This window comes from Pan paniscus, chromosome 2, assembly GCF_029289425.2.
Source record: "Pan paniscus chromosome 2, NHGRI_mPanPan1-v2.0_pri, whole genome shotgun sequence".
Taxonomy (NCBI): domain Eukaryota; kingdom Metazoa; phylum Chordata; class Mammalia; order Primates; family Hominidae; genus Pan; species Pan paniscus.
The window spans coordinates 157,954,316-157,979,227 of NC_085926.1; the positions used below are offsets into that span (position 1 = coordinate 157,954,316).

The window sequence follows — 24,912 nt, forward strand, 5'->3', positions numbered from 1 at the left end:
TACTTAGCACTTTAGATGTTTTTATCCTCATTTTTACATCTATCCCTTGATATTTTCTATGTATGTTTCAAAGGCCACAAAGAGGTTAATGTAACCATTCGTCCAGGCTCCCTTGATAAAGTTGAACTTTAAATTTAGGTTTTCTGAAGGCCAAGTCCAAGGAAATCTTCTACATAGGAAAAAAATAATCAACCCAAGAAGAAAGGTGTAAAACACCAGCCAGGAAGGACATCCAGACTTTCCCACGCCATTGTCCCTGTTGTTCTTGGGGGAACCTCCCTCCACATTAGCAGAATATGATCAGCTATTCTAGCTTCCCAGGAAGTGTGCATGAGGCCTTTCTAATTGACTTAATGTACTTGTTAAAAACATAAACTCATTAAATGGTACTACTTATTCTGAATTTGTGTTAATTACTCAAACTATAGCTCATTAATAAAGACAGTTTATTATAGACCTAATCCTTATTTTTCAACTGCTGTCAATCCCACATTTCAAATCAGAAAGTGGGATTTGTAGTCACCATTGCATCTGTCTACTTTGCTACTTTCAGTTCACCATCCACGTCTACCCTCATTTTAACTGGACTTACAATAGGTAAAGATGAGAAAGGAGATTCAATGCTGAATTACACAAAAGTTTAGAAAAATGGTTTAAACATTGCAGCTTTGTTCTATATTCTAGGAATCTCATTCCATTATGAATATCCAAACCACCTCCCCTCAGGTCATAATGCCTTGCACCTAACAGGTGCTTAAATATGTATATTTGTGCAACAAAACACAAAATGTACCCAATTTTCGTTTTTTTCTTTTCTTTTTCTTTTTCTTTTTTTTTTTTTTTTGAGACAGAGTCTCACTCTGTCACCCAGGCTGGAATACAGTGGCAAGATCTCAGCTCACTGCAGACTCCTCCTCCCTGGGTCAAACAGTTCTTATGCCTCAGCCTCCCAAGTAGCTGGGACTACAGGTGCACACCACCACTCCTGGCTAATTTTTGTATTTTTAGTAGAGAAAACGCTTCACCATTTTGGCCAGGCTGGTCTTGAACTCCTAACCTCAGGGGATCTGCCCGCCTCGGCCTCCCAAAGTGCTGGGATTACAGGCGTGAGCCACTGCGCCTGACTCCAATTTTCTAAATCTAAAAAATTGCTCTGAAATTAGTTAACCTGGGAGGCTTATCTTATTTGAGGAGCTCTCAACCAAGGAGAAACCTCAAGTCACTCTACACTTGACCCCGAGATCTCACATGGCTCCCTAGTGTATTCTAGAACAGTTGCCTCTCAAACTTTGATGTGAACAAGAGTTGCCTTGGAATCCTGCCTACTGCAGATTACAGTGCTGCAGGTCTGGAGTGGGGCTGAGACTTCGCGTCTTAACAAGCTGCTCTCAGTTGATGCTGATCCTCATGGTACCTTGGTTCCCAGACCCCATTTTAAGCAGCAAGGCTGCAGAAAATAGATGGCCTAGGTTAAATACAGGGGAGTCCTCTCCATGGCCAGGCCTGCTACCAGCGCCCGCACCAATTCTGGATAGCTCTTTCCCATCTGTTATCTTCTTTTCACACGTGGAAAAAACCTTGCGCTGTGGATCTGAGGATGCAGCACACAATCCTCTGTAGGGAAGCTCCAAATTAGACCCCTAGTGGAGGAAAATTTAAATCAACAGGGACAGGACCCACCTCAGTGTGGAGTTAGGTTTAACCACAAAGTCTTAGACATTTATTATTCATTTTCACTGGCTTTACTTTAAGGAAGGACTCGTTATTGGTTGCTCTGTGCATGTTAAAAGTCAAGGATGGGGCCAGGTACGGTGGCTCACGCCTGTAATCCCAGCACTTTGGGAGGCCAAGGCAGGTGGATCACAAAGTCAGGAGTTCGAGACCAGCCTGGCCAACATGGTGAAACCCTGTCACTACTAAAAATATAAAAATTAGCCAGGCTTGGTGGAAGGTGCCTGTAATCCCAGCTACTTGGGAGGCTGAGGGAGGAGAATCACTTGAACACGGGAGGCAGAGGTTGCAGTGAGCCGAGATCGCGCCATTGCACTCCAGCCTGGGCAACAGAGGAAGACTCTGCCTCAAGAAAAAATCTCAAGGATGGGTAACGATCAATGACTTTGCACAGAATCAAGGGCCCATAATGGCACACTGTTTCTTTGTTTAAAATATCAGGACCCAGAGGAGAAAGAGAGCTCATGTGCCATTTGGCATGGGCTACACAGTGATCCATAGTACCTTCTAATGTGGACGCAGAACTTTTAACATATAAGACTTTGACATGATGTTGGAATCATGGTCTGTTAAAATATGAAGCTAAATTGGTGTTCCAGGCATTGTATGGGTTGCATACGTACTGGCATGCACACACATACACACAATGCACACACTATTAAACTTCTGGCAAACAATGACTTTTGACCCAAGCAGAGAGAATTTGGAAACTGAAAGGAGGCAAGAGAGGGTGAGTCACAGTTAACATCAATCAAAGGTCCAATGTCAAGCCAGGCTTAAAAACAAAGTCTACATATTTGGCTCCAGGACAAAACATGATACTTGATCTCAACTTCTTTTCTGTTGACCTTAAATAAAGTTTTCAGTTTCCGAACATTGGAATACTCCCTCTGAGCCTACCAGTCTATGTTGGACAGATAAGAACACCTGTTTAGTTCTAATTTTTTTTCTTTCTTTCTTTCTTTTTTTTTTTTTTTTGAGACGAAGTTTCACTCTTGTTGCCCAGGCTGGAGTGCAATGGCGATCTTGGCTTACTGCAACCTCCACCTTCCAGGTTCAAACAATTCTCCTGACTCAGCCTCCCGAGTAGCTTGGACTACAGGCACACGCCGCCACCATGCCCGACTAATTTTTGTATTTTTAGTAGAGATGGGGTTTCACCATGTTGACCAGTCTGGTCTCAAACTCCTGACCTCAGATGATCCACCCACCTTGGCCTCCCAAAGTGCTGGGATTACAGGCGTGAGTCACCACGCCCAGCCTAGTTCTAATTTTTACATAGAAGAAGACTTCTTAAAATAATTACGGGTTTTTATTTCATTCAAAAGCACTAAGAGGCCAGGAGCGGTGGCTCACGCCTGTAATTCCAGAACTTTTGGAGGCTGAGGCGGGCGGGTCACTTGAGGCCAGGAGTTTGAGACCAGCCCAGCCAACATGGCAAAACCCCGTCTCTACTAAAAATACAAAAATTAGCCAGGCGTGGTGGTGCACACCTGTAATCCCAGTTACTTAGGAGGCTAAGGCAGGAGGATCTCTTGAACCCAGGAGGCGGAGGTTGCAGTGAGCCGAGATCATGCCACTGCACTCCAGCCTGGGTGAGAGAGAGAAAGAGAAAGGAAGGAAGGAAGGAAGGAAGGAAGGAAGGAAGGAAGGAAGGAAGGAGGGAGGGAGGGAGGGAGGGAGGGAGGGAGGGAGGGAGGGAGGGAGGGAGGGAGGGAGGGAAGCAAGGAAGGAAGGAAGGAAGGAAGGAAGGAAGGAAGGAAGGAAGGAAGGAAGAGAACTCAATAGCACTCTGTCCAGAGCATCATTATCCAAGGAAACAATCAAAGTGACTACATAAGATATGTGAACGTGACTTATGCACCTTTGTTTTTCTCCTACTAGAGTTAGTTTTATGTAAAAACTTAAATGATCAAAGATATTAGGTATCCTGCATTCACAATTACTTACAGAAACTGTGCCTGGGAAAGGAGCCCAGTGATCACTTGTTCACTGTGTGTGTCTGGGAAAAAGTACATAGATAATATATAAGTACTATATAAATAAATGTTTTCTTTTCTTTTCTTTTCTTTTTTTTTGAGATGGAATATCGCTCTGTCGCCCAGGCTGGAGTGCAGTGGCGCAATCTTGGCTCACTGCAAGCTCTGCCTCCCTGGTTCATGCCATTCTCCTGCCTCAGCCTCCTGAGTAGCTGGGACTACAGGTGCCCGCCACCACGCCCAGCTAATTTTTTGTATTTTTAGTAGAGACAGGGTTTCACCATGTTAGCCAGGATGGTCTCCATCTCCTGACCTCGTGATCCACCCGCCTTGGCCTCCCAAAGTGCTGGGATTACAAGTGTCAGCCACCGCACCCAGCCAATAAATGCTTTCTTAAAGCAATTTACAGAATTCTATTTTATAGTAAAAATGAATTTTCAGCAGTACAGTGTTCACAGTGAGACTGGATTTTATTAAATTATATATGATAGAAAAAATGTTACTTATATGTATAAAGTAAAATAAATGTGATTGGCATTTTTAAACAAAATTTTTAAAATAAAGGTATACAATATGCCCAGATTACATAATTCAAAAAGTGCATGCCACTCAACAATGCTGGCACTTAAAAGACTATTTTGGAAAATGTAAGGTTATACCTGTGTGACAACGATCTGTGGGCATGTGGGCATGGCTTTATCCTCCGACTCTTCAGCTGTGAAAGATGTTGTCACTTGTGTATTGGCACAAATCCATTCTGGGTTAGTTGTTGACTACTCCAACACCCACTTCAGGCTTTATAGCCAAGGGCAACTTTAAATAAACATTTAAACATCCCAAGTGGTCAATTCAATGACACCCCTCACAGGTCCAATGTATGACAATGCTGTTGAATGTGCCTCTTCATTTCAGCGCACTGCCTTCAGGCAGGTAAGTGTTTTATTAGATCTTTTTCCAGAACTGCAACCACTCCTGCTCTCTCATCACCCTTTAACACAATCCTCACGTCCTCTTCTCGCCACAAGCACATGGGAGAATGGGAGGAATTACAGAAAACAGGAAGGCAAGCTCACTGCCTCACAAAAGATTCCTTGGTGGAAGACTTTCCCAGTTCCCTTCCGCAGAAACAATGAAGGTCTGAGGACATGGGGTTATCATCAATCTCTTCATTACAGTCACTCATCTCAGAGACCAGCATTGCAACTGGAGGGCAGCTGCTCCCATTTGAGAGTCACCTGGGGCTACAAGGACCCCAGAAATCTGCTAGAGTCTCACAGTGCTCACAATGGCACTTAGCCTTGGCTGCCATTAGCCCTCCAGCCTCCTTATGCAGTTCAGAAACGTGTTTGGAAGTAAGAAAGGCACTAGGGCCGGGCATGGTGGCTCACACTTGTAATCCCAACACTTTGGGAGGCTGAGGCATGTGGATCACGAGGTCAGGAGTTCAAGACCAGCCTGGCCAATGTGGTGAAACCCTGTCTGTACTAAAAATGCAAAAATTAGCCGGGTGTGGTGCTGGGCACTTGTAGTCCCAGCTACTCAAGAGGCTGAGGCAGGAGAATCACCTGAACCCAGGAGGCAGAGGTTGCAGTAAACCAAGATCATGCCACTGCCCTCCAGTCTGGGCAACAGGGCAAGACTTCGAAAGAAAGAAAAGAAAGAAAGAAGGAAGGAAGGAAGGAAGGAAGGAAGGAAGGAAGGAAGGAAGGAAGGAAGGAAGGAAAGAGAGAGAGACAGAGAAAGAAAGAAACAAACAAACAAACAAGAAAGAAAGAGAAGAAAGCAAGAGAGAAAGAGAAGAAAGAGAGAGAGAAAGGAAGGAAGGATGGAAGGAAGGAAGGAGAGAGAGAGAAAGAAAGAAAGAAGAAGGAAAGAAAGAAAGAAAGAGAAAGAAAGGAAAGAAGGAGGGAAGGCAGGCAGGCACTGACACCTGGTTTCAGGTGACTTTAAAAGGGACCTATTCTGAGAGTCTCCGTCTCACAGGAGCTTCTTTCAGTGTGGCCAGGGCCCTCTAGGATCTCATTGCCCTTTCCTCCGTCTCCTCCCAGCCTCCCTGCACTTGCTGTCCTCCAGCCATTCCTTGCCATTTCTTTTCAAAGGCACGCTCCTGCCTCAGGGCCTTTGCACTTACTGTCTTCCCCCACAGATAGCCCTGTTGCTCACTCCCCTCATATCCCCTGGTCTCTGCTCAGATGCTGCCCTATCAGAGAGAATCTCCTGGCACAACCACTCTCCCCTTTCCTTTTCTTTCAGGGAATGGGCCACTCCTGGCATCCTGCACATTTTAGCATTTGTTTCCTGTCTCTCCCCACTAGACTGCAAGCTGCAGAGGAATTGTATCCATAGCACCTGGTAAGTGCTCAATGATCACTTTTTCAAGGACCACATTTCCATAATATTAAAATGTATTATGAGAGGGAAGAGCAGTGAATTTTCCTGTTATCTGCACTGGCCACATGTTGCCTGAGCATGTGCCTCTATGTGTGTAATTGAGTCTCTCTGTGCCTCACTTTCCTTATCTGTTAAATGGGAGTTACAATATTATCACCTCCACAAAGTTATGGAAATTAAATCACAGGTGGGGATTGTGCCTGGCAGGCAGCAAGCACTCGGTAAGTGTTAGCTATCTGATATTAACTATTATTTTGCTATGGATATGGGTGTGGACCATGTAAAAATGCAAGGCTTCAAAAGTAGACAACAACCTACTTCAAAAGTAGGTATAAACACTTGGGGTTCATACCTAATGTGCCACGAGATGGGCTTTGGACCTTCCAGATCTGAGCCACCTTTGGGAGGGTCGCGTGAAGGGAAGCTAGGCACTCCTGCTCAGCATGATTGACAAGGTCCTTATGCCAGCACTAGTGCCCAGAAAGTGCAGGCAGTTCCAGCTGTTGCCACAACTGCTGCCTAGACAATTGTCCTATCAGGGCAGTGTTGGGGGACCAGGGGTTGCAAAAGAACCAGCTTTTAAAAACAGCATTGAAGATAAAATGGCAAATAAAGACTAAAAGTTTTCAGAATCCTTGTCTCAGAAGGTTATAGGCTGATCTGAAGGTTCTGAAACACAGACACGAGTCTTGTCTTGCTTGAACTTATCCTGTTTTTAACTTTCCTTGCCAACTAGAAGTTATTTTATTTACCATATAAATACTTTTCCAATGCTGTCTAAAACCATGCTTGTAATTAATATATCTCGAAACAACAATTAATAAATGATGTGTGTATTACTTTAAAATAAAAATAAAGGTTTCTATGTAATTTCTGTAATTAAGGAGATTAATATCTTACTTAACAGACTTACGTCCAGAACTGCTCTCAGAACTGTTGTCCTGTCTTAAATGAAAACAAAGGTCAGGAAATGCACACACTGAATAAAGAGTAGAAATGATTTATTTTAAAAATCATGCATTTTGTAAAACAGATCCAAACTCAATTAATTTCTTTTCTAAATTCTCCCTGAGTCCACAACCAGTCTGTTTCACATCAAAGGAGCCTGTTCGTCTTTGAAAATGGATAAAAGAGAATTTAATTGTTTGAATTTGAGCTCAAATCACAAGTCTGGCTTTAATACCAATTTCATTTGGTGTCACCCAAGTCCTACCCAGCCTTGACTCGGCCCTGCTCCTCCAGTCTTACCCCTCTACCTGCACATCTAGAAGGCTCACATGCACAACTTCAATGATACAACCTTGCAGAAAGCTGGAGTGGGAATGCCATTTCTCCATGGGCCTTCTCGTTCTTCTCTGTCATCCCACCTCCAACTGCTAACGCCCCAGGCCCCACTGCCCACTCCCAGCCTCCTTTCCACGTTGAGAGCCCAGGGAGGGCATCTAACCTACTCCCCAATCTGCAAATCTAATCTCCACCCCCAGAAGCACCTGACGTCTCTCCTACTCGACCTCACAGGTGCGCCCCATGCACAGTCCTGCCCAGCACAAGCACATGGCCTCACTCCCATGTCTCCTTATTTCCCTGACACAGCCTCACCCTCCACTCAGGCTCAGGATTAAATGTGGAAATATAGGGAAAGATATGAACACTATTCTCAAATCTTTCCCTCCCTCCATATAACTATAGACAACCAGAACCAAGGATCGGCAATTGTTACATGGAGGAAGGAAAAAGGTTTGAACTAATGAAAAGAACAATAATAATAGCAGCTAATAGCAGCATATTTTTTTTCTTTTTTGAGACAAGATCTCACTATGTTGCCCAGGCTGAACTCAAAGAACTCCTGGGCTCAAGAGATCCTCCTGACTTAGCCTCAGAAGTAGCTGGAACTACAGGTGGGCACCACCGCACATGGCTAATAGCAGATTTTTGTGAGTGCCCACTATGTGCTAGGCACTGTCTATATATTCTCATATACACATATGACTAATATGCATATATTTGTGTGTATCTACATAAGCACAAACACTTCGCATATATCGCAATAATGGGGGTGGGGCTCAGCTAACCAGTTGAAGGCTTTAAGAGCAAAAATTGAGGTTTTAGAGGGAAGGAATTCTGCCGTGACTTTAGCATCAATTCTTGCACATTTCCTGCCTGTCCTGCACATTTCAGACTTGCCAGTCCCCACAATCACACAGGCCAATTCCTTGAAATGAATCTTTTCTATATCTTACATACAAATGCATATGTTTCTCTAGAGAACCCTGATACATACAGGGGAAATCTGAAAATGGATTATCTGCGGCAGCAGGAGGAAGAAGAAGAGAGGCACAAGTGGCCCTGTGATGGTTAATATTATGTGTCACCTTGACTTGCCTGCAGCACCTGAACCCTGCCAGGCACCAGGAGGCTTCAGGGAGAACACGAGCTTGCTCAGATAATGAGGTCAAGTCCTCTAAGCCCCTCTGCCCTGCACCAGGTAAAAGATCAGAACAGGACAGTGGGAAGGGCCCAGAGAAGCATCTGCACCTGACTCCCCAGGGGCAAGGTGGGCTGGAGGTAGGTGACAAGGTTTGGCTCCCAAACTGGCACTGGCCAAAAACAAATGGACCAGCAGGGCCAAGTGACATGGCAGAAGACCAGGTGGGGGACTCGGTCACCACTTTCAAACATCCCCAAAGTTATAGTAAGCATCAAGAGACCTCTTACTAGAGTCTCACTGTTAAGAGTAAAAAGAGATTGTGTATGCAAACAATTAGAAAAATCAGAAATAACTAATGTTTAAACAAAACCTAAAACCGTAATACTTCAAGACCTTTGGGCTCATAGTCTGCCTGACACATAGGAAGTGGACAGGATGGCTCAGAGCACTGTCAAGGACCTCACTTGACCTCCTGCAAGTCAGTTCTTCTCAGGACAAAGTGGACTTTTCCACAAGTTTGCCTTTAGCAATATTATAATAAACTGCACTTCAACTGTCTTGCACAAACTCACAGCTCCACACCAATACAGTCTTAAAAATGAGACTGGCCGGTGGCTCACACCTGTCATCTCAGCACTTTGTGAGGCCGAGGTGGGTGGATCACCTGAGGTTGGGAGTTCGAGACCAGCCTGACCAAAATGGAGAAACCCCATCTCTACTAAAAATACAAAATTAGCCGGGCATGGTGGTGCATGCCTGTAATCCCAGCTACTCAGGAGGCTGAGGCAGGAGAATCGCTTGAGCCCCGGAAGCGGAGGTTGCGGTGAGCCAAGATCAAGCCATTGCACTCCAGCCTGGGCAACAAGAGTAAAACTCTGTCTCAAAAAAAAAAAAAAAAGACAGGCATCCCACATCAATGCTTCCAAGGTGTGTACCCTTTTGATCTGGCAATTCTGCCTAGAAGGTCATCTGAGGAAGTGGCCAGGAGAGCACAAATACACACATTTACAGATGCTCATCACAGTGTCACTTTGAGGACTTAAACAGAAACTCTATGAGTTATAAGATCATTGAAGAGCTGTGACTTTAACCTCTCCACCTTACTTCCTCCCTAGATTCCTCTAGGAACAGAAAAATACAGATTCCTCAAGAACTATTACAATACATACATAAAACTTACTGACACGGAAGATGCCCACTTCATATGCGGTGTGCGTCATGGCCCCATTGTAGAGCCTTCTTTCATTTTAAACAGCATTACTGACCGGGCACGGTGGCTCATGCCTGTAATCCCAGAACTTTGGGAGGCCAAGGCAGGTAAATCACCTGAGGTCAGGAGTTCAAGACCAGCCTGACCAACATGGTGAAACCCTGTCTCTACTAAAAATACAAAAAGTTGGCAGGGCGCGGCGGCTCACGCCTGTAATCCCAGCACATTGGGAGGCTGAGGCAGCGGATCACGAGGTCAGGAGATTGAGACCATCCTGGCTAACATGGTGAAACCCCGTATTTACTAAAATACAAAAAATTAGCGGGTGTGGTGGTGGGCACCTGTAGTCCCAGCTACTCGGGAGGCTGAGGCAGGAGAATGGCATGAACCCGGGAAGCAGAGCCTGCAGTGAGCCAAGATCCCGCCACTGCACTCCAGCCTGGGGGACAGAGCAAGACTCTGTCTCAAAAAAAAACAAAACAACAACAACAAAAAAGTTAGCCGGGCGTTGTGGTGCATGCCTGTAACCCCAGCTACTCGGGAGTCTGAGGCAGGAGAATTGCTTGAACCTGGGAGGCGGAGGTTGCAGCAAGCGGAGATCACAACATTGGACTCCAGCCTGGTCAAGAAGAGCGAAACTCCATCTCAAATAATAATAATAATAATAATAATAATAATAATAATAATAATAAAATAATAAACAGCATTACTGTGGCTGGCCACACAGGAGCCTCCTAGAAGAGTCTACAGCACTGTGAGGTGTTCATTATCTTTGGGCAGAAGGAATACATGTGATCTTATTTTCTTCTTTCTTCTTACATTACTCTACATTTTCTGAACCTTTGCAAATCATATAAATAACTTAGAAATCACAATAAACAAAGCTATTGTTGTGGATCTGCAGGTGTCTCCTAAATGTTATAAGCCCTAAGATTACCCATAAGGGTAATTGAGAGTACTGAGAGGCTTCAATATCATCAAATTCATAAATACATCAAACAATATATTTGTGAATAGATGTATTTCCAAAACAGGCCCCCTCACCTTTTCTAGAACTAAGATTTTGATCTATAAGGACTTACTTCTCCATTGCCTTCAATTAGACCAACCTGCAGAAAATAATAATAATAATAAGTACAATATCTAGAAGAAGTGCAAGGCAAATGTTAGCAAAATCATCCTTGTCAAATGTTTCTATAAAATATCAGAAGCAGATACATGACTGACATGCAAACTCCACCAACAACCAGAAGAACGCCTAAGTCTTTGGAGCAATGCTGAAACTGTGGTTACTTCCAGTTACCAAAATGCCACACTCTCCTAGAAAATGGTTGTGACTTGGAGAATCCATTAAAAATCAAGAAAGTTTTCATAACAGAGGAAAATTTTCAAAAATAGAATGTTAAATGAAAAGTAGCATATGTTTATAATACAGAATATGAACACATAGTCAAGCATCCTAAGAAGGAATCTTACAGGAATTGTCAGCCTTATCTGGCTTCTCCAGAAATGCAAGTCAAGACCTTCCATTCTGTCCCTATTCTAAGGGAAATGTCAGCTCCCAGGGGCAGGGCTCTTCCACGGATCCACAACCTAAGAGGAAGCCTCAGAGGCACAGGCTCTGGGAGTACCAGGTGGCAGCTTCAACCCAGAAGCGCACTCGAGTGCAGTGCACTTGAACTCTCCAGGTCAACTGTGGAAGGCCCCTTAGCTCAGGCAGTGGGATGGGTGATAGGAATGGGTTTATTGACTTCATAGAGTATAAAATAAACAATTCAAATACACCCAAATGCACTCTTTCATAAAAGAAACTAAAGTAACAAATTCTGACCCCATCATGAGACCCCAGATAAACGTTAGGGGTCACCAGGGGTGAAGGGAACTGGCAACAAGTCAGGTGGCCAAGACTCAAAGCCTGACAAGACCACTGGGCACTTTTTTGGACTTCCTGAAAACTCCACATTCCTATAAGATATGAGAAAAACAAGAGCTTCCCATGAGCTCTTGACTATCCCAGGATCACACCCAGTTTGGGCTAGAAAGACCCCCATGAGGAATCCACCACAGTGAAACCAGTTGAACTGCCCTTTCCTGAGCTTCTCTGTGCTCCAGGCACTGCCCCATCCCTCCCACGAGACCTGATGGGAAGCGGGTTAAGGTGGTTTCATGTTGACCATGTGTCCACAGGCTTTGCAGACCAAGAGCAAGTTGGCACACCAGGCCAGGCACTCGCATGGGCGCCCAGAAGTTTCAAGATCTGACCTTGGAGAGACCAGGTCCAGGAGGCTGCCAGGAATTCTCCATCACACCGGCCTCAGCCGAGTCACAGGAACGCAGGCTCTGCCATGCCCAGAAGCCTGAGATGCAACTTCAAGGACAACGGGAGCCAGAACACTTGGCCTCATATGGAAGGTGACTCCTAACCACCACCACACTTGACGTAGCACCAGCACACGGAGATTAGGTGAGAGTGGGCTCTGGTGCAAAGATAACAGTGCTGGGGACCTGTAAGCCAGTCACTGACCAAAGGTGGATGTGGCCTGCTGGATAAGGGCAGGGGGAAAGGCTGGAGGGAAAGGCCACAAGGTTAAGAGCAGGTAGTAAGACCAGGTGACTGAGGCCTGGTGTATGAGGCTAGATGGACAGAGCACCCAGTTAAGGCAGGGTGGTTAAAGCAAAGTGGGCAAGGCCAGGAGAATAAGACTGGGTGAGTATGACTAGGGGGCTGATAAGGCCAAGTAGAAACTCTAGGTAAGTAAGGCAAAGTGGTATGGCCAAAAGCTAGTGCCAGGTGAGTAAGGCCTAATTGCTAAGTCCAGGAGATCAAAACCAGGTGGATAATACCAGGTGGGTAAGCACAGTGGGTAAGACCATGAGGTTAAGACCAGGTGAGTAACACCAGAAGGTTAATGGAAACAGGCTGGTAAGGCAAGCAGGTTAAGGCCCGGTAAGTAAGAACAGGTAGGTAAGACTAGGGGGTAAGACCGGGGGACAAGGTCAGGAAGCTATGGCCAGATTGGTAAAACCAGAAGGTTAAGGCCACTAGTTGGGTAAGGAACAGTGGGTACAACCAGAAGTGGAAAGCTAAGTCTGAAGTCCAGATGTAAAGGTCAGGTGTGTAAAGTATGATGAAGACCAGGTAAGTAAACTAGGAGGATAATGCAAGTTGGTAAAGCCATGAGAATAAAGCCAGTAGGGAAAGCCCGATCTGTGTAGTGTGGGTCAGAGCACACACTTTAGAGCCAGAAGGTTGGGCTCAGATTTCAGTTTCACCCTTTCCTAGATGAAGACTGGAGCAAGTGGAGTAGCTTCTCAGAGGTTCTTTGTCCATCACATAGTGATAAGGCCAGGTGCAGTGGCCCATACCTGTAATCTCAGTGCTTTGGGAGGCCAAGGTAAGCAGATCATTTGAGCCCAGAAGTTTGAGACCAGCCTGCGCAACATGGCAAAACCCCATCTCTAACAACAACAACAACAACAAACTCATAGTGATAAGAGGGTTTGTTAGGGAAATATGTTATTCAATGAGGAGAGGCAGTTAAACCACTAGCTTAGTTCTGTAAATGCTGAGTCATTTCCAGATTGGAGAATGATTTAAGCAAAGATGGTGAGGAGGTTAGAAAGCTCTTAGGAAACAGTTGTCAACGGTAAACTCATGTCCCAGGTTGAAACATGAAACACTGTGAAACTATGAGAGGGCAGAAAAATAAGACTTCGGAAAAATGGAGGTGAGGGTCTAGAAGCCTCAATGAAGTAGTAAAACGGTCTGGAAGGCGGGGCTGGTAGCAAAAGAAAAGAAGGTGTGTGATTCCAGATGCGGATTCCCAAGGTCAAAGTTTCAGTTGCCACTCAAGCAATCTAACCCTTCTAACTGTCATCATTTTGTATCTTGATATTGTATATTATCAATTAATACAACTTTTTAATTTAAAAAGTTTTCTTAAAGGAAACTGATATTAAGGATTCACTTTTAAAATTATAAAGTTTGCCAGATTACACCTGTAATCCTAGCACTTTGGGAGACAGAGGCAGCAGGATGGCTTCAGACCAAGATTCAAGAACAGCCTGGGCCCCCTAGCAAGACCTCCATCTCTACAAAAAATAAACATTAGCCTGGTGTGGTGGTGTGTACCTGTAGCCAGCTACTTGGAAGGTTGAGGCAGGAGGATCTCTTGGGCCCAGGAGTTTAAGGCTGCAGTGAGCTATGATTGCACCACTGCACTCCAGCCTGGGCAACAGAGTGAGACCCTGTCTCAAAAAATAATACATAAAATAGTTATATTGAAGTGTATCCAGAGAAACCAGTGGGAATTTAAATTACTTTTGGTTGAAATGGATTCTGAGGAAATTATATGGACAGAAAACTGAGATAATGTAAGTTGTATCTTGAATAAAAACTCTGATTTTTTGCTCCTAACCGCGAGTGATCCGCCAGCCTCGGCCTCCCGAGGTGCCGGGATTGCAGACGGAGTCTCGTTAACTCAGTGCTCAATGGCGCCCAGGCTGGAGTGCAGTGGCGTGATCTCGGCTCGCTACAACCACCTCCCAGCCGCCTGCCTTGGCCTCCCTAAGTGCCGAGATTGCAGCCTCTGCCTGGCAGCCACCCCGTCTGGGAAGTGAGGAGCGTCTCCGCCTGACTGCCCATCGTCTGGGATGTGAGGAGCCCCTCTGCCTGGCTGCCCAGTCTGGAAAGTGAGGAGCGTCTCTGCCCGGCCGCCATCCCATCTAGGAAGTGAGGAGCGCCTCTTCCCGGCCGCCATCACATCTGGGAAGTGAGGAGCGTCTCTGCCCGGCCGCCCATCGTCTGAGATGTGGGGAGCACCTCTGCCCTGCCGCCCCGTCCGGGATGTGAGGAGTGTCTCTGCCCGGCCGCCCTGTCTGAGAAGTGAGGAGACCCTCTGCCTGGCAACCGCCCCGTCTGAGAAGTGAGGAGCCCCTCCGCCCGGCAGCCACCCCGTCTGAGAAGTGAGGAGCGTCCTCCCTCCTCGTCTGGGAGGGAGGTGGGGGGGTCAGCCCCCCACCCGGCCAGCCGCCCCGTCCGGGAGGTGAGGGGCACCTCTGCCCGGCCGCCCCTACCGGGAAGTGAGGAGCCCCTCTGCCCGGCCAGCCGCCTCGTCTGGGAGGGAGGTGGGGGGGTCAGCCCCCCGCCTGGCCAGCCGCCCCGTCCGGGAGGGAGGTGGGGAGGTCAGCCCCCCGCCCGGCCAGCCGCCCCGTCCAGGAGGGAGGTGGGGGGATCAGCCCCCCGCCTGGCCAGCCGCCCCGTCCAGGAGGGAGGTGGGGGGATCAGCCCCCTGCCCGGCCAGCCGCCCTGTCCAGGAGGTGGGGGGGGCGCCTCTGCCCGGCCGCCCCTACTGGGAAGTGAGGAGCCCCTCTGCCCGGCCAGCCGCTCTGTCTGGGAGGGAGGTGGGGGGGTCAGCCCCCGGCCCGGCCAGCCGCCCCGTCTGGGAGGGAGGTGGGGGGGTTAGCCCCCCGCCTGGCCAGCCGCCCCATCCGGGAGGTGAGGGGCGCCTTTGCCCAGCCGCCCCTTCTGGGAAGTGAGGAGCCCCTCTGCCCGGCCAGCCGCCCCGTCCGGGAGGGAGGTGGGGGGGGTCAGCCCCCCGCCCGGCCAGCCGCCCCATCCGGGAGGGAGGTGGGGGGTCAGCCCCCCGCCCGGCCAGCCGCCCCGTCCGGGAGGGAGGTGGGGGGGTCAGCCCCCCGCCCGGCCAGCCGCCCCGTCCGGGAGGGAGGTGGGGGGATCAGCCCCCCGCCCGGCCAGCCGCCCTGTCCGGGAGGTGAGGGGCGCCTCTGCCCGGCCGCCCCTACCGGGAAGTGAGGAGCCCCTCTGCCCAGCCAGCCGCCCCCTCCGGGAGGGAGGTGGGGGGGTCAGCCCCCCGCCAGGCCAGCCGCCCCATCGGGGAAGTGAGGGGCGCCTCTGCCCGGCCGCCCCTACTGGGAAGTGAGGAGCCCCTCTGCCTGGCCAGCCGCCCTGTCCGGGAGGGAGGTGGGGGGTCAGCCCCCCGCCCGGCCAGCCGCCCCGTCCGGGAGGGAGGTGGGGGGGTCAGCCCCCCGCCCGGCCAGCCGCCCCGTCCGGGAGGTGAGGGGTGCTTCTGCCCGGCCGCCCCTACTGGGAAGTGAGGAGCTCCTCTGCCCGGCCACCACCCCATCTGGGAGGTGTACTCAACAGCTCATTGAGAACGGGCCATGAAGACAATGGCGGTTTTGTGGAATAGAAAGGGGGGAAAGGTGGGGAAAAGATTGAGAAATCGGATGGTTGCTGTGTCTGTGTAGAAAGAGGTAGACATGGGAGACTTTTCATTTTGTTCTGTACTAAGAAAAATTCTTCTGCCTTGGGATCCTGTTCATCTGTGACCTTACCCCCAACCCAGTGCTCTCTGAAACATGTGCTGTATCCACTCAGGGTTGAATGGATTAAGGGCGGTGCAAGATGTGCTTTGTTAAACAGATGCTTGAAGGCAGCATGTTCGTTAAGAGTCATCACCACTCCTTAATCTCAAGTACCCAGGGACACAAACACTGCGGAAGGCCGCAGGGTCCTCTGCCTAGGAAAACCAGAGAACTTTGTTCACTTGTTTATCTGCTGACCTTCCCTCCACTATTGTCCTGTGACCCTGCCAAATCCCCCTCTGCGAGAAACACCCAAGAATGATCAATAAAAAAGAAAAAAAAAAAAACAAAAAACTCTGATTTTGGCTGGGCATGGTCACTTACACCTGTAATCTCAGAGCTTTGGGAGGCTGAGGCAGGAGGATCACTTGAGCCCAAGGGTTCAAGACCAGCCTGGGCAACATAGGGAGACCCCCATGTCTAAAAAAATTTTTAAATAAATAAATAAACTGGTTTTGGGGGTGGGGTGGGTGGAGCTGGGGACAGAGGAGTAAAAAACATAATTGTCCCATCACTATAACATTTAAAGATTTGACTAAGCAAAACAAAAGCCCCAGCTTCTGGAGCAGAGCTGCTGGCTCTGGTTCCACAGGCACCCACAGCACAAATCCCTGGAGGTCAGTGGGGTGCACAGCTAGTGTGGGAACACTTCAAATAGTCGGTGTGCTCAGCCAGAAGTGGAATTGGTTTGCTTTGGTCTGTTTTAGCAGTGCAGAAGCTTGATTGATTTGATTTCTGCATCCTTTACATTTTGGATTATATTTCACGTCTTTCCCAGTAAGTAACACACACAACCCAGTGTTGGTTATCATATCATTCTGAAAAGCATCACAAGGGGCTAAGTAGCTGGACATCAAAGGAGTTTTAACCCACTCTTCTCTTTCTTCTGTCCTCCAGAATTTGTTTGTTTGCTTGTTTGTTTTTTGGAGATGGAGTCTTGCTCTGTCACCCAGTGCAGTGGTGCTATCTTGACTCACTGTAACCTCCATCTCCCGGGTTCAAGCAATTCTCCTGCCTCAACCTCCTGAGTAGCTGGGACTACAGGCATGCACCACCACTCCCGGCTAATTTTTTGTATTTTAGTAGAGACGGAGTTTCACCGTGTTGCCCAGGCTGGTCTTGAACTCCTGAGCTCAGGCAATCTGCCCGCCTCAGCCTCCCAAAGTGCTAGGATTACACCTGTAATCAGCGACCGCGCCCAGCCCTTTTCTTTTTTTCTTTTGAGACAGAGTCTCACTCTGTCACCCAGGCTGGAGTACAGTGGCGCAATCTTAGTTCACTGCAAACTCCGCCTCCCGGGTTCAAGCGATTCTTATGCCTCAGCTTCTCAAGTAGCTGGGATTACTGGCCCGCGTCCCCAAGTCCGGCTAATTTTTGTATTTGTAGTAGAGATACGGTTTCACCATGTTGGCCAGGCTGGGCTTGAACTCCTGGCCTCAAGTGATCCACCTGCCTCAGCCTCCTAAAGTTCTGGGATTACAGGCATGAGCCACCGTGCCCGGCCTCTCTCCTCCAGAATTTTTATTTTGCTGCATAAATGTAATGATATTAGGGATCTGTTAGGTATTCCATACATCTACTTATCTGAATAACTTTTGAATCATTTCTTAACTTGTTTCTATGGTATCCATCAGGTTATATGTGGACAGATGATCTGGTAAGTACTGGTAATGATGCAGAAGGAGTGCTCTGCACCAGTCATCCATTGATGTCTGTTTTCCAAGACACAGAATTACGATCATTACGGATCATTATTTCCCATCATGTCTTTATCTGTCAAAAGGAAATGGTTTTTGATTATCAGTTGTTTTGGAATTCAGCCTTTCCTATGGATGTGACTGATTTTTGCTCTCTATATTTTACCCTTCAATTAGCAACTTTAAAACAGGCCTGTTGGGCTGCATGTGGTGGCTCACACCTGTAATCCCAGCACTTTGGGAGGCTGAGGCAGGCAGATCACCTGAGGTCGGGAGTTCGAGACCAGTCTGACCAACATGGAGAAACCCTGTCTCTAATAAAAATACAAAATTAGCCGGGCATGGTGGCGCGTGCCTGTAATCCCAGCTATTTGGGAGGCTAAGACAGGAAAATCACTTGAACCCAGCAGGTGGAGGTTGCAGTGAGCCAAGATGGTGCCACTGCACTCCAGCCTGGGCAACAAGAGCGAAACTCCGTCTCAAAAACAAAACAAACAAACAAACAAAAATCAAAAAACCACAACAGGCCTGTTTAGTCAATCTAAAATTTCTGATCCATAAAGAGTCCTAGTTGGGACATTGTGTTATTTTTATTTATTTACTTATTTTTGAGATGGAGTCTCGCTCTGTCACCAGGCTGGAGTGCAGTGGCGTGATTTTAGCTCGCTGCAACCTCCCCCTTTGGGGTTCAAGTGATTCTCCTGCCTCATTCTCCTGAGTAGCTGGGACTACAGGCACCCGCCACCATACCCAGCTAATTGTTGTATTTTTAGTAGAGATGGGGTTTCACCATGTTGGCCAGGATGGTCTCGATCTCTTGACCTCGTGATCCACCCACCTCAGCCTCCCAAAGTGCTGGGATTACAGGCGTAAGACACTGTGCCCGGCCTTAGAATCTTCTTTAATAATTATCAGCACTGTAAGATGTTTCTGGTCTCCACTCTTTTTTCAGGCCTACACCAATGGCTAGTTGAGACCATGCATCACTATTAAGGCATCTTCAGCAAAAGGAACTATGGAAGTTCTGCATGAAACATAGACACCTGTTAGAAAAGGAACGAAATTTCAAACCGGGAATGTGGTGTTGAATCACAGCACAGTGTCCAGAAGGAACTCCCAAAGTACTGTTTTCCAAAGTATAGAATGATATAGAAGATTGTTTTAGGTGGAATTCCTGGAAATAAATTTTTAAATGTTTCTTTTTGACTTCCTTTTCATATGGCAAATGATACCAATGTTCCATTTATATTAGTTATGAATTTAAAGAAATATTGAGGAAATCACATTTCACCTGGCATATGAGTATGGGAAAAATCATGACAATGGAAGGCAAATGACTTAAGTTTGGGAAACATTTGGCTGAGAGGATGTGTTGGAAAGCAAGTTAAAATCCCAAACTCAGCCATGTGCAGTGGCTCAACGCTTGTAATCCCAGCACTTTGGAAAGCTGAGGCAGGAGGATCACTTGAGCCCAGGGGTTCAAGACCAGCCTGGGCAACACAGGGAGACCTCTGTCTATACAAAAATAAATAAGTATTGATTAGCCGGGCATAGTGGCACACACTTGTGGTCCCAGCCACTTGGGAACTTCAGCCCAGGAGTTCAAGGCTGCAGTGAGCCATGACCATGCCACTGCACTCCAGCCTGGGCAACAGAGTGAGAGCCTGTCTCTTAAGAGAAAAAAAGATAGATTCAAAATCTGATAACAGTAGGTTTGGGGATGGCCCCGAGGTCTTGGGCTTTTCTTTTCTCTCTCTCTTTTTTTTTTTTTTTTTTTTTGAGATGGAGTCTTGCTCTGTCGCCAGGCTGGAATGCGATGGTGCAATCTCAGCTCACTGCAGCCTCTGCCTCCCAGCTTCAAGAGATTCTCCTGCCTCAGGCTCCCAAGTAGCTGGGATTACAGGCACCTGCCACCACGCCCAATTTTTTTTTTTTTTTTTTTTTTTTTGTATTTTTTAGTAGAGACGGGGTTTTGCCATGTTGGCCAGGCTCGTCTTGAACTCCTGACTTCAGGTGATCCACCCGCCTCAGTCTTCCAAAGTGCTGGGATTACAGGCCTGAGCCACCGCGCCCAGCCAGGTCTTGGGCTTTTCATAGGCTCCCTGGGCATCTTTCAAGGTGTGGAAATTTGAAAGCCAGGAGCAATCTGCCATACATCAGGAAGCCACTAGATGGCAGGAGCCATCCCTTGGAGCCCATTCTTCAGTCCAGAAAGTGGTCAGAGAGGAAACCTGTCAAGTGGGGAAGAATCCAAGCACACATGTTAAATGCACTTTAATAAATAGTTGGTGCAGATGAAAGGGCAGGAAGAGTTTCTCTCACCTCTTGCCCCCCTCTAGTGTCCCCTCAAGTATTTGAAATGCTTCAAGGATCCTTAAATAAAACTGCAACCAGGGAGCTGTGCTACCCTGTAGCACAACCAGCTAAGGAAAAAACTAGCTCAGTGATAGGGCTAGTATTTATATGAGGTCAATGGCTTTTACTGGCAGACATATATGGCCTTTTGTGCAATATAGGAGATAGGAAAAACCCAAACCAAAGCTTTTTTTTTTTTATTTTTTTTCTGCTCTCAATCAACACAGAATACTTCTGTGACCAAATGTGGGCAAGGTTTTCCCCAGACACCAAACAATCCATTTTCCAGCAGGTTCTCCAGTGGACACTAGCTGGGTGTCCTCTAATTCAACTCAATTTTGACACTCCCTACCTAAAGACAGTGTTAGATCTCATAGGTTCAGGGGTTAGTCTCACAAAACTGTCCCCAACTTCAGATACCAGTTGCAGATCTGAGCCTCTAGAACTTCTGACCCACCAGCTACAAATTAAGGTTACCACATGCCCCTCCCCAGGTTCAATTAATTTGTTAGAGCAGTTCACAAGAACTCAGGGAAACACATTTACCAATTTATTAATAAAGAATATAATAAGGGCTCACCTAACTAGCCTAAAAAAAAGAATATGATAAAGGATACAGATGAAGAGATCCATGGGGTGAAGTCAGCAAGGGTTCTGATCCTAGGAGCTTCTGTCCTCATGGAGTTGGGGTACACCACCCTCCCAGCATGTGGATGTGTTCACCAACCCAGGAGGTCTCCAAACCCAGTCCTTTTGAACTTTTTTTTTTTTTTTTTTTTTTACAGAGTCTTGCTCTGTCACCAGGCTAGAGTGCAGTGGTGCGATCTCGACTCACTGCAACCTCCACCTCCCGGGTTCAAGTGATTCTCCTGCCTCAGCCTCCCAAGTAGCTGAGACTACAGGCCTAGCTAATTTTTATATTTTTAGTAGAGACGGGGTTTTACCACACCACCACGCTTAGCTAATTTTTATATTTTTAGTAGAGACAGGGTTTTACCATGTTGGCCAGGATGGTCTCCATCTCTTGATCTCGTGATCCGCCCACTCAGGCCTCCCAAAGTGCTGGGACTATAGGCGTGAGCCACCATGCCTGGCCTCCTTTTGAATTTTTATGGAAGCTTCCATTTGTAGGCATGATTGATTATATCATTAGCCATTAATGATCAACTCAATTTTCAGCCCCCCTTCCCTCCTTGGAAGTTGGGGCCTGGGCCTGAATATCTTAACCCTGTAATCAGAACTTGATTTTTCCCACAAAAAGTTCCCACCCTGAGGCTATCTAGAGGCCCTCAGCCTCCAGTCACCTCATTAGCACAGAAGATTCCAAGGATTGAAGGAACCGTATGTCAGGAAAAGATGAAGAAGACCAAATACATATTTCATAATATCACACCTTCCAAGTGTATGACCCTGTACCTAAGAGATAACACATGTTAAAATCAGATACAAAACAGATAGTACCATCCCGTGACTTTTCTGTAGAATGTGCTTTTCCTCCAAATGCCAGGAAATGGCATAACAGAGACTAAAATTCAGAGTGCTTGCTCTTCTTTTTAGTGGCTACTAACGTGGTGTCAATGTGTAGAGCTAATATTTAGATAAAGACAGGTAGGCAAGGGCACTATTTGAGACATATGAATTATTGTTGGTGTCTGATTTTGTTTTATTCCAACCTAATTAGTTCTGCCTTATAAAATACTCTCATTACCTGAATTACCACTGTGAATATTATACTCTAACAATTTATTATTATAGAAATAGTACCCTTCAGTTTTTGAAATAGTTTAGAAAGCAGTGATATTGGGGGCACTTAAATATATTTTTAAAGTGGTTAGGCCAGGCGCTGTGGCTCATGCCTGTAATCCCAGCACTTTGGGAGGCCAAGGCAAGTGGATCACCTGAGGTCAGGAGTTCAAGACCAGCCTGCCCAACATGGTCAAACACCATCTCTACTAAAAATGCAAAAATTAGCTGGGCGTGGTGGTGCACGCCTGTAATCCCAGCTACTTGAGAGGCTGAGGCAAGAGAATCACTTGAACCTGGGAGGTGGAAGTTACAGTGAGCCATGATCATGCCACTGCACTCCAGCCTGGGTGACAGAGCAAGACTCTGTCTAAAAAAATATTAAATAAATAAATGTGGTTAACGTAACCAATCATGGTGTACTTTTTTATTTTATTTATTTATTTTTTTTTTTTTTTTGAGACAGAGTCTCACTCTTGTCATCTAGGCTAGAGTGCACTGACATAATCGGCTCACTGCAACCTTCACCTCCCACGTTTAAGCGATTCTTGTGCCTCAGCCTCCTGAGTAGCTAGGATTACAGGCACCTGCCACCACACCTGGCTAGTTTTTATATATTTTAGTAGAGATGGGGTTTCATCATGTTGGCCAGGCTGATCTTGATCTCCTGACCTCAGGTGATCTGCCCATCTCAGCCTCCCAAAGTGCTGGGATTACAGGCATGAGCCATCACCCCCAGCCTACTTATTTATTTTTTGAGACAGAGTCTCGCTCTGTTAGCCAGGCTGGAGTGCAGTGGCACGATCTTGGCTCACTGCAAACTCCGCCTCCCAGGTTCAAGTGATTCTCCTGCCTCAGCCTCCCAAGTAGCGGGGATTACAGGCATGCACCATCAGGCCTAGCTAATTTTCCTATTTTCAGTAGAGATGGAGTTTCGCCATGTTGATCAGGTTGGTCTCAAACTCCCGACCTCAGGTGATCTTTTTTAAGTATGAAGAATATATTTTCATTATACATGTCTATAAGTGATTGAAGTGGTCAGAGGAGCTACTGAATTCCTCATTTACTTTTAGATGAAGCAAAGACTAACATCCCGCCCTCCCAGCCAAATAGATACTAAGTTGAATATTCTTTCTGGGAACCTGGAGAAAAAGTGGATAAAAATCACTACTGCCAGGCTGGGCGTAGTGGCTCACGCCTGTAATCCCAGCACTTTGGGAGGCCGAGGCGGGCAGATCATGAGGTCAGGAGATCAAGACCATCCTTGCTAACACGGTGAAACCCTGTCTCTACTAAAAATACAAAAAATTAGCTGGGCGTGGTGGCGGGTGCCTGTAGTCCCAGCTACTTGGGAGGCTGAGGCAGGAGAATGGCGTGAACCCAGGAGGCAGAGCTTGCAGTGAGCCAAGATCTTGCCATTGCACTCCAGGCTGGGCGACAGAGCAAGACTCCGTCTCAAAAAAAAAAAAAAATCACTACTGCCAATGTGGCACTGTAGCTTAGCAATACTGATTATATCTGATGGAGGACAACAGATGTTATCATGTGCAAATTTAGGATGCTGAAGAAGTGACAAGAAAAGGATCAGAGCCTTGCCACAACATAGAATTTATGTAAGTGCTTGAATGATGTCATCTCTCTTGAAGTCCAAGATGTGCTGGAAGGTGAGCAGGAAATAAACTTAGTCATTTTATTTTGAATCAAGCTGTATCTTTGGGAATAACAAATGCATAGTACAGAATGTGTTGCTTGGTTATTTATAAGCTTGGGTTCAGAGAGTTAATGCAAATGCAAAAGCAAGCAAGGGGCTGCTGTCCTCTTAGTAAGGATGGTGTGTGCAGCTGAGTCAGAGGAAGGGTTGGAAGCCTAGCCCCAGTGCTGGCTAGCTTTGGGAGTGTAAGCAAAGTCTCAACCTAATTTGAAGGCTCTCTGTTCACATCTGTGAAATAGGTACAAACCCCCCATGATCTGAGCTGTAGTGAAAGAAAGGAGGCCATGCACGTCAAGATCCAGGCAGGTGGTCAGGCTCAGTAAGGGAGAGGTCATGTCACTCTGGTACTTGAGACCGAGACCGGACTGGTAACATAAGCCTTCTGGGCCTTCCGGGGCCCTGAAGCATGGATCACGGGGACCACTGGTTGGCGCCAGAGATGCTCAACCAGCAAAGAGGGGAAGGGAGAAAGCAGAGCCCAGGGAGGGCTGGAGGGGATCGTTCCTGGTGTTGATCCAGAAAACCACAGGGTTCCTTGTCTTGGTTTTCAACAACTTCTCTTTCTGTGTGTGTGTGGATGGATGTAGCACATTGTTATAACCAAGCTCAAAACAATGCAAAACTTTGATTATATATGTTGTTACCATGGTTAACAAATGTATTCTTCCATCTGAGAATCCTCAGTAGTACAGAGAGAGGTTTTGCATTTAGAATTCTATTTAGACTTTTTATTCCTTGAAGCATCAAAAGTACATAAACACCCCAAAAGGTTATATCAGAAGTCAAAGCATTATGATCTCTCTGGATGCTTTTCAGACATGGTGGGTGAGCGTTCTGAATCCCACCCCCGCCCCCAACGCCCCCCAGCTGCCACCCGGCCAGCTTTGCCTGGAGAGCTACTGAGATTTTCCACTATCTAGTCTTGGGATGCTGAAGCCTCAAGAGGTTAGGAATGAATGCAATTCTCACCCACTTGACAATGTTGGTATGCAAGCTTTGGTTGCTTTGGTTGGTATGAGACCACCTCATCCTATTGGAGAAGTTATTTTCTTGTCTTTCACCATGGAATCATTTACTTTTGTGGTGGGGGAGGAATGCTACTCAGAGATTTCAAAGAATGAAGGAAAAACTTCCTTATATTCTTCTTCTTCTCCTTATTCTTCTTTTTTCTTTTAGTAGAGACACGGTTTTGTCCTCCAGGTTGCAGCACAGTGGCAAATTATGCTCACTGTACCCTGGAACTCCTGGGCTCAAGGAGTCCTCAAGCCTCCCAAGCAGCTAGG

The 24,912-nt window shown here is 46.9% G+C and overlaps 2 long non-coding RNA genes across 6 annotated transcripts in view; one reads left to right on the forward strand and one right to left on the reverse strand.

Moving 5' to 3' along the window:
• Positions 1–24,912, reverse strand: part of LOC117979808 (uncharacterized) — a 140,629-nt gene that overhangs the window by 113,432 nt on the left and 2,285 nt on the right. The gene's annotated exons all lie outside the window — the stretch shown is intronic.
• LOC130541374 (uncharacterized) lies at positions 4,653–19,017 on the forward strand. The gene is made up of 3 exons (XR_008955420.1): positions 4,653–6,062; positions 11,927–12,203; positions 18,773–19,017. It is a non-coding gene; the product is annotated as an uncharacterized LOC130541374 (long non-coding RNA).